At 40.9% G+C, this 12,699-nt stretch overlaps 1 protein-coding gene across 3 annotated transcripts in view; it reads right to left on the bottom strand.

Moving 5' to 3' along the window:
- Positions 1 to 12,699, bottom strand: part of PCNX2 (pecanex 2) — a 352,029-nt gene that overhangs the window by 142,858 nt on the left and 196,472 nt on the right. The gene's annotated exons all lie outside the window — the stretch shown is intronic.

Here is a 12,699-nt window from a genome sequence, read left to right on the forward strand (position 1 = left end):
TTATCGATCTCCACAACAACCTGGATGAATAATATTGTGTGAAAAAAATCTTAGAAAAGTGAGTGAAAAAGGCAATCCCCAAAAGTTATATATTGTATGATTCCACTTATGTAACATTCTTGAAACATCAAAATTATAGTTACAAACATGATAGATATTAATTTAACTATGTCAACAATCAATTTAAATGTGAATGGTCTAAATACACAAATTAAGAAACAAAGTGTTAGAGTAGATTAAAAAATAAAAGAAACAACAACAAAAACAATTTTTTAAAAAAAGAACCAACTACCAACTATAAGTTTGGTACAAAGAAACTACTCTAAAGATAAAGATTCGGAACAAACAGTCCAGGAACTAATAAGTCAGCATAGCAAGGCTGCCCTATACGAAGTCAATAAACAAAAGTCAACTGCTTTCTCATATGCCAGCAAGGAACAATTGGAGTTTAAAATTAAAAAAAAAAAAATACACCCTCCACGATAGCACCAAATAAGATAAAATATGTGTGTATAAATATAATATGTACAGTATCTATGTGCAAAAACCTATAGAAATCTGATGAAAGAAACCAAAGACTATCTAAATAAGTGGAATAATATTTCATGTTCATAGACTGGAAGATTGAATATTGTTAAAATGTTGATTCTTTACAACTTGATCTACAGATCCAGCATAAACCCATTCAAAATCCTAAAAAGATATTTTGCAGATCTAGAGAACTGATTCTAAAATTTGTATGAAAGGCAAAACAACAACAATAAACAAAAATGGAATAGCCAACACAATACTGAAGAAGAAAAACAAAGTTGGAAAAATCACGCTATTTCAAAGCTCACTATAAAATGATAGTTATCAAGACAACATGGTATTAGCAAAATAGACACATATATTAATTGAACAAAACAGCTCAAGAAAAAGACCCATACAAATACGGTCAACTAATTGTTGTTAAAGGCATAAAAGAAAGGGAATTCTATGGAGCAGAAGGTTCTAGAACCAATCCCCCACAGATACCAACGGTGACTGTACATGCGAATTGGAATTGAACAGTTAACTAAATGGATGACAAGTGGTAGAAGCTAAGTTTCTCACTGTTGGAATGGAAAGTTACAGTAAACAAGGGGAAAAGGCTAGAATGATCCATGTAGTAATGGATTAGATTTGAAAACATCAATTTGAACTCATGTTTAGTTTAATGCTGATACAAGTAGTTACAGACATACAGACATATTTCTAGATATGTGTATATACAAATGATATATACACATATATTTCCTTGCTCTTTCAGCTGAGAATGCCTAGATGCAAAGACACCCCAGTATCAATAAGTACATCTAGTACCCAGATCAATACTGTTTTCCAATAAAATAGAACAGGGCTCCCTGGAGAAATGGCTTATTCCAGGACTGGGACAGGAAGTACGTGAGGATGAGCCTAGATCATCCTGTAGTGACAGAAAGTTAGAAAGTACACACACACACACACACACACACACACACACATACACACACCCATACAGAGGGACAGAGAGAGAGAGACAGAGAGACGTGGGATTATATCATAGAAGCTGCCAACTGGAGAGCTCCAAGTAGCCAAAGTTGAAAAATTTGGAGAAATAAGATAAATAAATATTAGATTATAACCCAAGTATAAAATAAATATCTGAGCCCATACTGATGTGAATGAATGAATAAAGAGACAAATCTCCCATGCAGAAGAATTCAAATAATTTAGGTACTTTCCCCCAAAGGAAGTGAAACATAACTTCCCATTCCTTCAATGTGGGCTGTGCATAGTGGCTTTCTTCCCAAGAATATAGGATGGAAAGGAGGACAAAAGGGTGACATTGCAGTGGAAAGACCTTATGAACAATACATAAGCCAGTCAATCATGCTTAACATTAATGGTAATATGATGATTCATGTTAATATTATAAATCCTTTTTTTTTTGAGACGTAGTTTTGCTTTTGTTGCCCAGGCTGGAGTACAATGGCACAATCTTGGCTCACTGCAACCTCTGCCTCCTGGGTTCAAGCAATTCTCCTGCCTCAGCCTCTCAAGTAGCTGGGATTACAGGCGGCCACCACCACACCTGGCTAATTTTTTGTATTTAGTAGAGATGGGGTTTCACCATGTTGGTCAGACCAGTCTGGAACTCCTGACCTCAGGTGATCCACCCATCTCAGCCTCCCAAAGTGGGGGATTACAGGCATGCACCACTGTGCCTGGCCATAAATCTTTGATATAATGTGATGAGAATGATACTTGACCTACGTGGTCTTCCTCCCCAAAACACATAACCCTAATATAAATACAAGGAAAGCATCAGACAAATCCCAGTCGAGGGACAGTCTATAAAATACCCCATCAGTACTCCTCAAAACTGTCAAGTCATCACAAACATGGAAAACATGAGAAACTATCACAGCCAAGAGGAGCCTAAGGAAACAGGATAACTCAATGTATTCTGAATGGGACCCTCCAACAGAGAAAGGACATTAGACCAAACTCAGGATGTCTGAATAAAGTACGAACTTTAACAGTAACACATTATTCGGCCTCATTAATTTTGACAAATGTACCATACAAATGTAAGATATTAGTAACAGGGAAATGGGGTGTGGGGTATATGGGAATTCTCTATACTATCTTCATGTCTTTTCTGTAAATCTAGAATTATTCCAAAATACATCTTTTAAAAAACATCTGGCCGGGCACGGTGGCTCACGCCTGTAATCCCAGCACTTTGGGAGGCCAAGGTGGGCGGATCACGAGGTCAGGAGTTCAAGACCAGCCTGGCCAAAATGGTGAAACCCCGTCTCTACTAAAAAAATACAAAAATTTTAGCCGGGCACAGTGGTGGGTGCCTGTAATCCCAACTACTCTGGAGGCTAAGGCAGGAGAATCACTTGAACCCGGGAGGCGGAAGTTGCAGTGAGCCAAGATTGTGCCATTGCACTCCAGCCTGGGTGACAAGAGCAAGACTCCGTCTAAAAAAAAAAAAAAAAAAATCTTCTTGTAATACGAATGCAAATGAAAGACAGTTGTGTCTATCACAACTAAGCAGAATGCTTAAGTTAATGACTTGATGAAGGCAAGTCTCTAAAGACATTGCTGTGTACCTAGATATGAATGAGAAGAGATTTGGGAAGAAACAAAATGTGGACTACTTTCAGGGTGTTTCACAAGTAACTTTAACGTCTCAATTCAAGTAGAATAAAAAAACAGAAATGGAAACTGAACACCCTAGAAAATGTATCATGGGCATAGTTCACTGAAAAAGACCATATAGTCATTCTGTAGATTCCCACTCAAAGAGAAGTCCTTGCCCTCCATCAGAATACTGGTAATGGAAGTTAATGTGTAAGTTTTTAAGTTATTATAATAAAGACAAGTATAGAGGTATCATTTATTATTTCTTGCTTAATTTTTTTCAATTAACCAACCAACCACCTGCCAGATTTAGTTGAATATAAAGTTTTTACTGCACTGGTCCTTCTTCTCCTCATTCTCGTTCTCGTTTTCTCTCTCATTATTTCTTTATCATCTATACTTTCAAATGATAACCAAGCAGCTGGTATGTAATCCAGACAAATTTTCCATAGAAAGCTGTAGACAATTTAAGTTTTATCAGAGCATATGTACTTTCTTAAGGATGGGATGCCGTAGGGTATGAAGAACACTAGGCCTTGTGGATTGATGTTATTATGGGGGTTAGTCTTATCCAGCAGACAGCAAACTGTGAAATGACCTTACTGACAATTCTAGAATTATGAAAAAGATCAATAAATCTGACAAGTCCATTCTTCAGCGCAGTGAGGGAAAGTGAGCTAAAAATAAACTGAAAATGGAGCATGAGTCAAAACTATCTCACCAAAAAGATAATGTAGGGATGCTATGACCACCACTTTATTTCAGGATAATGAGAATTTGTCAGTCCACATACTGACCCTGTGAAGGAGGTGGGCTCAGATGTTACCATCCAGAAACTTGGAGGAAGCAGAGGGAAACACGCTAAGATTAATGGCACCGGACGAAATAACATTTGTTGTTCATGGTTTTCCTGGCTGGGAATGCCTAAGGACTCAATTCTTGTACTAAAAGTGTCAATGCTTGCATTTTAAATGTAAAGATGGCATCATTACATCATTAAGTGCACATTGCGGACTAGTCTTTCCATCACACATATTTAGCATGTTTATTCCTGCCAGGGTAGTGGACTAAATCATTCATAGGTAACAAAAAAATCATGTTTAACACCATTCACCTCTTCTGGACCAATAAAGAATCAACAGCCCTAAAGTGGTCGTGATTGTAGAGTTTTCCCTGAAAGACAACCTCACTGAATAGCACATAACAAAATTCTCCCGAATACCCGCATTTAAATACACTGATCTGTGATCAATGAATATACTTGGTCGTTTCCAAATAGGTATTGAGAGCTCACCCTGCAGGGCACTAAAGAAAGCACAGAGGATACAAAGAAGGAAGAACAGAGTACCTAACCTTGAAGAACTCACTCTAACAGTGTCAGGACCACCGTGCTGTCAACCTTACCAGTGGCTTCTCTGTTGCTAAATCTAGTAGTGGCATTTCAGTGTTGAGCTTTGATCTCTGAAGGCTCTGGCTTTGCTGAACTATTCCTTCTTAAAACTGTTTTCTTTCTTGCTTTCTACTGTACTGTACTTAATTTTTTTCATGGGTCACTTCTCAATATTTTGCTATATCTTCCTTCCTCTACCTGTTTCTTAAATGCTGGTCATCCTTGTTAGTAGCAATAGTGTTTTGGAATGATTCTCTATTGAGACCCTTTCAAGAGCATCCTCTTGACCCAGCAAGTCCAATCCCAGTGGTTTATGCTTCTAAAACACTCACATGCACCAGTATGTTAAACATGACCTTCTGTGTAGTCCAATGCAGTGGCCACCAGCCACTTCCATCTGCTGCCCCTGACTTCTAGTCCCTGTGGTTTGGCTGAAATTCCAGGGGTGGGCAGGCAGTCCAGGACTCATCAGCTAGGGAACCCATATCCCTCCTGCCATTGTACCTGGTTCAAGAATGAACATGTGACACAAAATGTCAATGAGACTTCTCCCCCACCCAAAGACTTTGGCTGAAACTATTAAGAAAGATACTGTTTCTTTTGGGGGAGGATTATTAGTTATAAGAATGCTATTAAATGTAGAACTGCTAGTGACCATAATTACCATCACGTAGAGACAGCCAGTCTGACTATGAAGTCAACAGATGGGAGAGAAGGAGAAATCAAAACAGATCTTCAATGCCATCATTAATGCCTTTGGGTCATTCAGTAAGTTATGTAAACTGTTAAATTCTCTTTTGTCGGCTGGGTACGGTGGCTCGTGTCTGTAATCCCAGCACTTTGGGAGGCCGAGGCAGGCAGATCACCTGACGTCAGGAGTTCAAGACCAGCCTGGCCAATATGGTGAAACCCCATCTCTAATAAAAATACAAAATTAGCCAGGTGTGGTGGTGTGCACCTGTAATCCCAGCTACCCATGAGGCTGAGACAGGAGAATCGCTGGAAGTTGGAAGGCAGAGGTTGTAGTGAGCCGAGATCACGCCACTGCACTCTAGCCTGGGTGACAGAGCAAGACTCCGTCTAAAAAAAAAAAAAAATTCTCTTTTGTCATTAGGCCAGTTTCATTTGGGTTTCTGTGGTTTGTGACCCAAGAAGTCCCAAGTACCACAGAAAAGCTTGGAAACAAACTAGGTGCCTGTTAATAATGAAATAACTCATCAAATTATGGTACATGCTATAGCATTCTCTGCAGGGGTCAAAAGGAAGAGGCAACATGATATGTACTGTCATGGAAAAGTCTTCTAACACATATTTTAAGCAAAAATGGAGGTAAAAGGCAGGTACAGAATGAACTTATTGATATTTTAAATTTGTGTGAGAGTGTGTGTGTGTGTGTATGTGTAAATATACCAGAGGACTGGGAGGATTTATTCCAAAATATTTACAATAGTTATCCATAGGAAGAGGTTAGGGTTAAGCAAAGAGAGATATGCATTAAAACAGACTTTCTTTGTATTTTCCATTGCTTTTCTAATTTTATCATGATAAGAATATATTTAGGTATTACTTAAGTAAATTTAAAAAATTATTATAAAATGAGAAAAATCCTTTTTTCCAGGTTTTTATTTTTGACCTTTATGGCTCTTATTCCACAATCTAATACATCAAAGCTAACATCCTTTTCCCAAAAACGTCTTTCTCTTCTTTATTATTCCTTAATCTAGTTAATGACACCCCCTTTCATCTAGTCACTGAAGCATGCTGAGAGCTCTCCCAGAGGTGGCTTTCACCTGCAGTGCACTCTCCCCCGTATCTATCTGATCACTAAATGCAATCAACTCTCTCTCAAACGCCTCCTGAATTTGTCCCCTTCTTCCTCTCACTTCTGCCACCTCGGTTCAAGTCCTCATGAGTTGCTTGGATGATTGCAATAATTTCCTATTCAGTTCCAAGACTCCATGTCTTCTCATCATTTATTCACTTCCACAAAGAGATATTTCTAAAATGCAATTCTGATCTGTTTTTCCTCTGCTTAACAGCTGTCAGCCGATGTAGGAATGAAGTCCAAACTCTGTAGTACGGCATGCTGGGTCCTTCGAGATCCATCTCATAGACACCTCCAGGTTCATCTCTCACTTTCCCAACCATCCACTCCCCTTTCCAGGTTTTCACACTTCCCAAATATCTCGCGGTTTCCGGAATGTGCCAACTCCTCTCTTACTTCTGTGCCTTTACATATGCAGCTTCCTCTGCGTAACTCACTCCTCCCTGCCTTCTTTGCCTGACTTACTCATTCTTCCTGAAAGCTTAAGGTGAGCTCTGTATTTGGTTCTCTCAGGTTAGACTGGGCACTTGTGCTCCTGAAACTCTACCACTATCACCTCCCTTATCATCCTTTCTTGTAATTATCTCTTCACTTGTCTGCCTCTTTTTCCAAACTCTCTAAGCAGGGAAGGCAGAATCACAAAATACAGACTCACAGCCAGACTGCCTGGCTTTGAATCCTGCCCTACCATTGTATAGCTAAGAGACTTTCTGGCAATTCACTTAATTTCTGTGCCTCGTTTCCTCACCTGTAAAATGAGGCGTATCCACCCACAAAGCTGTTGTGAAGATTACATATGTTATTATGCACAAAGTGTTCAGAACAGCTCCTGGCCCACAGAAAGTACCAAAGATTTGGTATCATTTGTATTACTAATAATCTTTGGATAATACCTAGTGCAGTGCCTGGCAGGCACTCAATAAGTGCTCAATGAATGAACAATTGCTTTTTTGAACAAAATATTTTGAACAAGTACTTCTGTATAAGTATGTATTTTTTTAAAAAGTGGCTCAATTTTAATCCAAGACTTTCTATCTGTACTCACAAAATAAGGAAAACACCATTTAGAAACTTCAATTTCAAATAACTTGAACCCCCAGCGTGGTTGTCCCTGACAAAGCCACACATCACAGTTCTGGTGTGATCATTCATACAGCTTTATCATAAATACAACCTCATACATTAATTTTCATCTGCTAGGTGGCAAAAGTGTTATGTCCCATGTTGAACTAATGGCCTGTAGAATTTTATGTTTAATGTATTCTGGAAATGCTGGCAGAATGATCCTATGGCAGGATTTTCTCAAGTTCTGCTTTTACATCCTGTTAAACCCAAAGCTACCATGATTTTAAAAACAATGTTTTGTTTGTTTATTTGTTTTTGAGACGGAGTCGTGCTCTGTCGCCCAGGCTGGAGTGCAATGGGATTATCTTGGCTCATTGTAACCTCCACCTCCGGGGTGCAAGCGATTCTCCTGCCTCAGCCTCCGGAGTAGCTGGGATTACAGGCATGTGGCACCATGCCCAACTAATTTTTGTATTTTCAGTAGAGACGGGGTTTCACCATGTTGACCAGGCTGGTCTCAAACTCCTGACCTCAGGTAATACACACACTTCGGCCTCCCAAAGTGCTGGGATTACAGGCGTGAGCCACTATGCCCGGCCAACTATGGTTTTTAAGAACTTTTTCAGGGCCAGTGGGAGGTCATGAAAGAGTATTTGTCATCCTTGCTCCTGTAACAATCAATATTCCTTGCAACCAAATATCCTCATCTGCACATTTTACTGTACTCTAAAGACCGAGACAACCAGAAATGTCACCAGTGAATAACAAAAGTTCTTAAAAGAAAAGAATGACTGAAGAAGCAAGATAAAGAGAGGGACGGGAGCGAGGAAATGAAGGATCGAGGAAGAAGGATGTGTGGTTGGAGGGTCACACGTCTCAGGAAGGGACATGCAGGGACCCTTCTTTCTCACTGCCCTCCTACCCCCCCAACACCCCCCCCACACACACACACACCCACGTATCCACACAAATGCAAACCCAGGGTGCCATTCACTAGGAAGTGTCTCACCCACCATCTCAATACACAGGCTGCACTTAATTTGTCTGGTGGGTTCCAGCCTTGGAACTCAAAATTTCCGCCCCCCCCAAACTTTTTTTTTTTTTTTTTTTTTGTGAGACAGAGTCTTGCCGTGTTGCCCAGGCTGGAGTGCAGTGGTGCGATGTTGGCTCACTGCAAGCTCCCCCTCCTGGGTTCCCGCCATTCTCCTGCTTCAGCCTCCTGAGTAACTGGGACTACAGGCGCCCACCACCGTGCCCGGCTAATTTTTGTATTTTTAGTAGAGACAGGGTTTCACCATGTTAGCCAGGATGGTCTCGATCTCCTGACCTCGTGATCTGCTTGCCTTGGCCTCCCAAAGTGCTGGGATTACAGGTGTGAGCCAATGCGCCCAGCCCCCCTCCCCTTTTTTTTTCCAGGTCTAGCAGACTTAAGAGACTAGGCAATATTCATCCTCCAGACCTCAGGGGGAGTCGGGGATTTGGGGGCTTAGGGAGGTAAAGAACATCATGAGGGCAGGGCTTGGGCCCTCTGGAAGCTGTCTGTTTCCTTCCTTGGCCTCCTGGTGCTTTGATCTCACTCTCTCGCTAATTACTTCTCCCTTTCCACCCATAAAGCCTGAAGGATTAGAGGCAACCAACTTAAAATAATACTGTGTCCTATATTTGGGCAGCTCCTTTCTTCCGAGGAAACTGAGTGCCCATCCAAACGTTGCTTCATTAACCTCAGAGCCCTTCTGTGAGGGGGGCTGCCAGGCTAACAATAATTCTCTATTTAGTGAAACAGGAGTAAGGCAGGGAAGGGCTGGGGGACATCTGCAGTGGTCAGAGGACAAGACCTGTCATAAGCAGGACTTCCATGAGTCTAGTGGACAAGTAACATTTCACATTGTGCAAGGAATTGTCCCAGAGAGCCATACTACCTGTAAGCACAACAATGAAGCCTTCTAGAAAGCCCCTAGGAAATACATTCAAAGAGACTTTTTTTTAAAAAAAAAAATATATATTAAAATGAGCAGAATGAAAAGGAGCTGTCAATTAGGACTTTCAGGCAGAATCTTTATAGGGGAACTTAACTGTGAACTTCTCCTTGATATAATCATCTTCTGTCACTAATATCCACTGGCTTTTTTCCAGGAAAATCACAAACACTCTCTTTCTTTCACTATATTCTTTTTCATCAGAGAATAAGATCTTGCTTCTCATTCCAGAAAACTCATTGTCACCAGCTCTCTGAAGATAAAGAGTGATCTGGCATTAGCGGCAGGCGAGATGGGCCAGACTCAGAATCCCCAACTTTCCAACTTGCCGCCTACTTTCCTCGCTTTTGTCTCGCTAATTTTTCTTTTTTTTCCTTTGACACTTAGCCATTATCCCAGCCTGAGTGGATTATTCAAATAATATGTGCTAATGCTCTCTCAGAGAAAATAAGAAAGCTGCCACTCTGGTTCTATCTGAAATTATTCATATTTTAATTGGTGCTTCAAAAAGATGATGGCAAAGTGAGTCAAATGCCTGCACAACTAAGTTTTTGTGGATTTTGTTTTAGATCATGTTCTTTTTTTTTTTTTTTTTTGAGATGGAGTCTCGCTCTGTTGCCCAGGCTGGAGTGCAGTGGTGGGATTTCAGCTCACTGCAACCTCTGCCTCCCAGGTTCAAGTGATTCTCCTGCCTCAGCCTCCTCACTAGCTGGGATTACAGGCACCCGCCACCACACCCGGCTAAATTTTTTGTATTCTTAGTAGAGATGAGGTTTCAACATGTTGGACAGGCTGGTCTCGAACTCCTGACCTCGGGTAATCCACCCTCCTGACTTCAGGTAATCCACCCTCCTGGGCGTCCCAAAGTACTGGGATTACAGGCATGAGCCACCGTGCCCAGCCTAGATCATGTCCGTGTCAGGTTCCATCCTCCCCGTTCTGCACAGGATGTCGCTGAGTGTCTGCACCGACTAGAAAGACGACTGACGGGCCATGCTTACTCCCTTTCTTTGTCCCTTGAAAGCCCCTTTGGTGAGATACCGACTTCGAGCCACATATTTTTGTCAGTGGACTGCTGTCAGTGCAGAACGCTGTCAGGATGGGGAAAGGTGGCCTGTGCTCCCATAAATGAAAGCCACTCTTACTACAGGTATGGAATTATTTAGAAGCCACGACTAGGACTCTTACAGAAAGAAACCTCACTCCTCTTCTGTTCACCTGGGGCCAGTCACTAATACAAGATGATATGAAACTGACAGTTCAGTGTGGAAAAGTGGCCACATTCCTTCACAAACACAGTGTGTCACTTCCTTTTTCTACTTACATACAGCTTTAAAAACACGACCTTCTATTGGAGAGTATGTTCTACTTAACTTTTTTCAGTTATATTGACAAATCCTCTTAAATGACTTGGCATTATTATTTTCCATTTTACAGGAAACTGAGACTCAGAAAGGAATATAAACATCATCATGTCAAAATGTAAATAATGCCTGAGTCAGGATTGAACTCCTCTGGCACATTTTACATCTTTTTTTTTTTTTTTGAGACAGGGTTTCATTCCTGTTACCCAGGCTGGAGTGCAGTGGCGCAATCTCGGCTCACCACAACCTCCACCTCCTGGATTCAAGCAATTACCCTGCCTCAGCCTCTTGAGTAGCTGAGACTACAGGCACATGCCACCACTCTTGGCTAATTTTTGTACTTTTTGTAGAGACTGGGTTTCGCCATGTTGCCCAGGCTGCTCTTGAACTCCTGAGCTGAGGCAATTTGCCCATCTCAGCCTCCCAAAGTGCTGGGATTACAGGCGTGAGCCACTGTACCAGGCCACATTTTACATCTGATGATAAACTCTTACCCCTGCAAGCAGTGAAGTAATTTCTAGTAACTTCACAAATAAAGATTATAGGATATAATGCTACATTTATTATGTGAGATAACAGAAACTGATATGTAATGAAGGAAAATAGCTTATGGAAGCCTGTGATTTGAACAGTAGAAAAATGGGATAAGTTAATCAGAACAAAACAGAACTCAGCAAACAGGAAATAAATGTTTGACCAAGGCCAGGGTCTACAATAAAATACAGAAATTGGGGCAGGCTGCAGAAGTACTAGTGAGAAACCAATGGAAGATGACACAAGAGGGATGTAGGTGACTGAAAATTAGTGCCCAATTGGAGTTATAAGAGGAAATTGGGGCCAGGTGCAGTGGCTCATGTTTGTAATCCCAATACTTTGGGAGGCCAAGGTAGGAGAATCACTTGAGGTCAGGGTTGGAGACAAGCTTAGGCAACATAGCAAGACCCTATCTTTTCAAAAAGTTTTTAAAACAGTTAGCCAGGCATGGTGGTGCATGACTGTGGTCATAATTACTCAGGAGGATGGGGCAGGAGGATCACTTGAGCCCAGGATTTGGAGGCTGCAGTGAGCAATAATTGTGTCACTGCACTCCAGCCTGTGAGTGGCATTGTGTTTGTGAAGGAGTGAGACTCTTTCTCTAAAATAAAAAACCAAGAAATTCACGTGCAACGATGGGGTGGTGGCAATTACTTCTGAGGCTTCTTTAGTATGATACAAGAGTTTTTTATTTTTGTTACCTAAGAGAATCCAAGAGAAAGGCAGTAGAAGGAAGAGGTAAGTAATAGAAATAAAGATGAACAGAACTGATTAAGAGGTGAAAAAATTTTAAAAATTTAAAATTTAGAAAGACTTACAATTAAAAAAATTATTAACTAAAAGGGGAAAGGTGTTGCTGAAGTCAGTCTCCAGAAGAAACCCCATGGCTGCTGTATTCAGCTGGGGGTGTGAGTGTGAACACCACACTAAAGAGGTTGTATCATCACTGAGTTTATTTACCAACAGTTGTTCCAAATTTCTTTCTATTTCTGCTTACAAACCTAGGTTTCATTACAGTGATCAGGCTAGATATGGTCATGGAGAACTCCCAAGTATCCAGAGGATTTTATTTCTCTCCCATTAGCTAAACATTAGATAAGAGTCCCATATATTTGCCTGAATTATAAGTAGGATTTCTCATTGCCCATGTATAAATTTGCTCAACAGATGAAATCTCCACTTCAGACAAACTAAAGGTATTGGAAATACTCCAAGAGACCCTGTTCTTGGGTACCAGTTCCTTAAATTTATCTCAAGAGGCAAAAAGAAAGAAAAGAAAAGAGAAGAAAAAAGGCAGGAAAGCAGGAAGGCAGGAAGGTGGGAAGGCAGGCAGGCAGGCAGGGAGGCAGGAAGGCAGGAAGGAAGGTAAGAAGGGAGGGAGAGAGGGAA

Source organism: Symphalangus syndactylus, chromosome 19 (assembly GCF_028878055.3).
Source record: "Symphalangus syndactylus isolate Jambi chromosome 19, NHGRI_mSymSyn1-v2.1_pri, whole genome shotgun sequence".
Taxonomy (NCBI): domain Eukaryota; kingdom Metazoa; phylum Chordata; class Mammalia; order Primates; family Hylobatidae; genus Symphalangus; species Symphalangus syndactylus.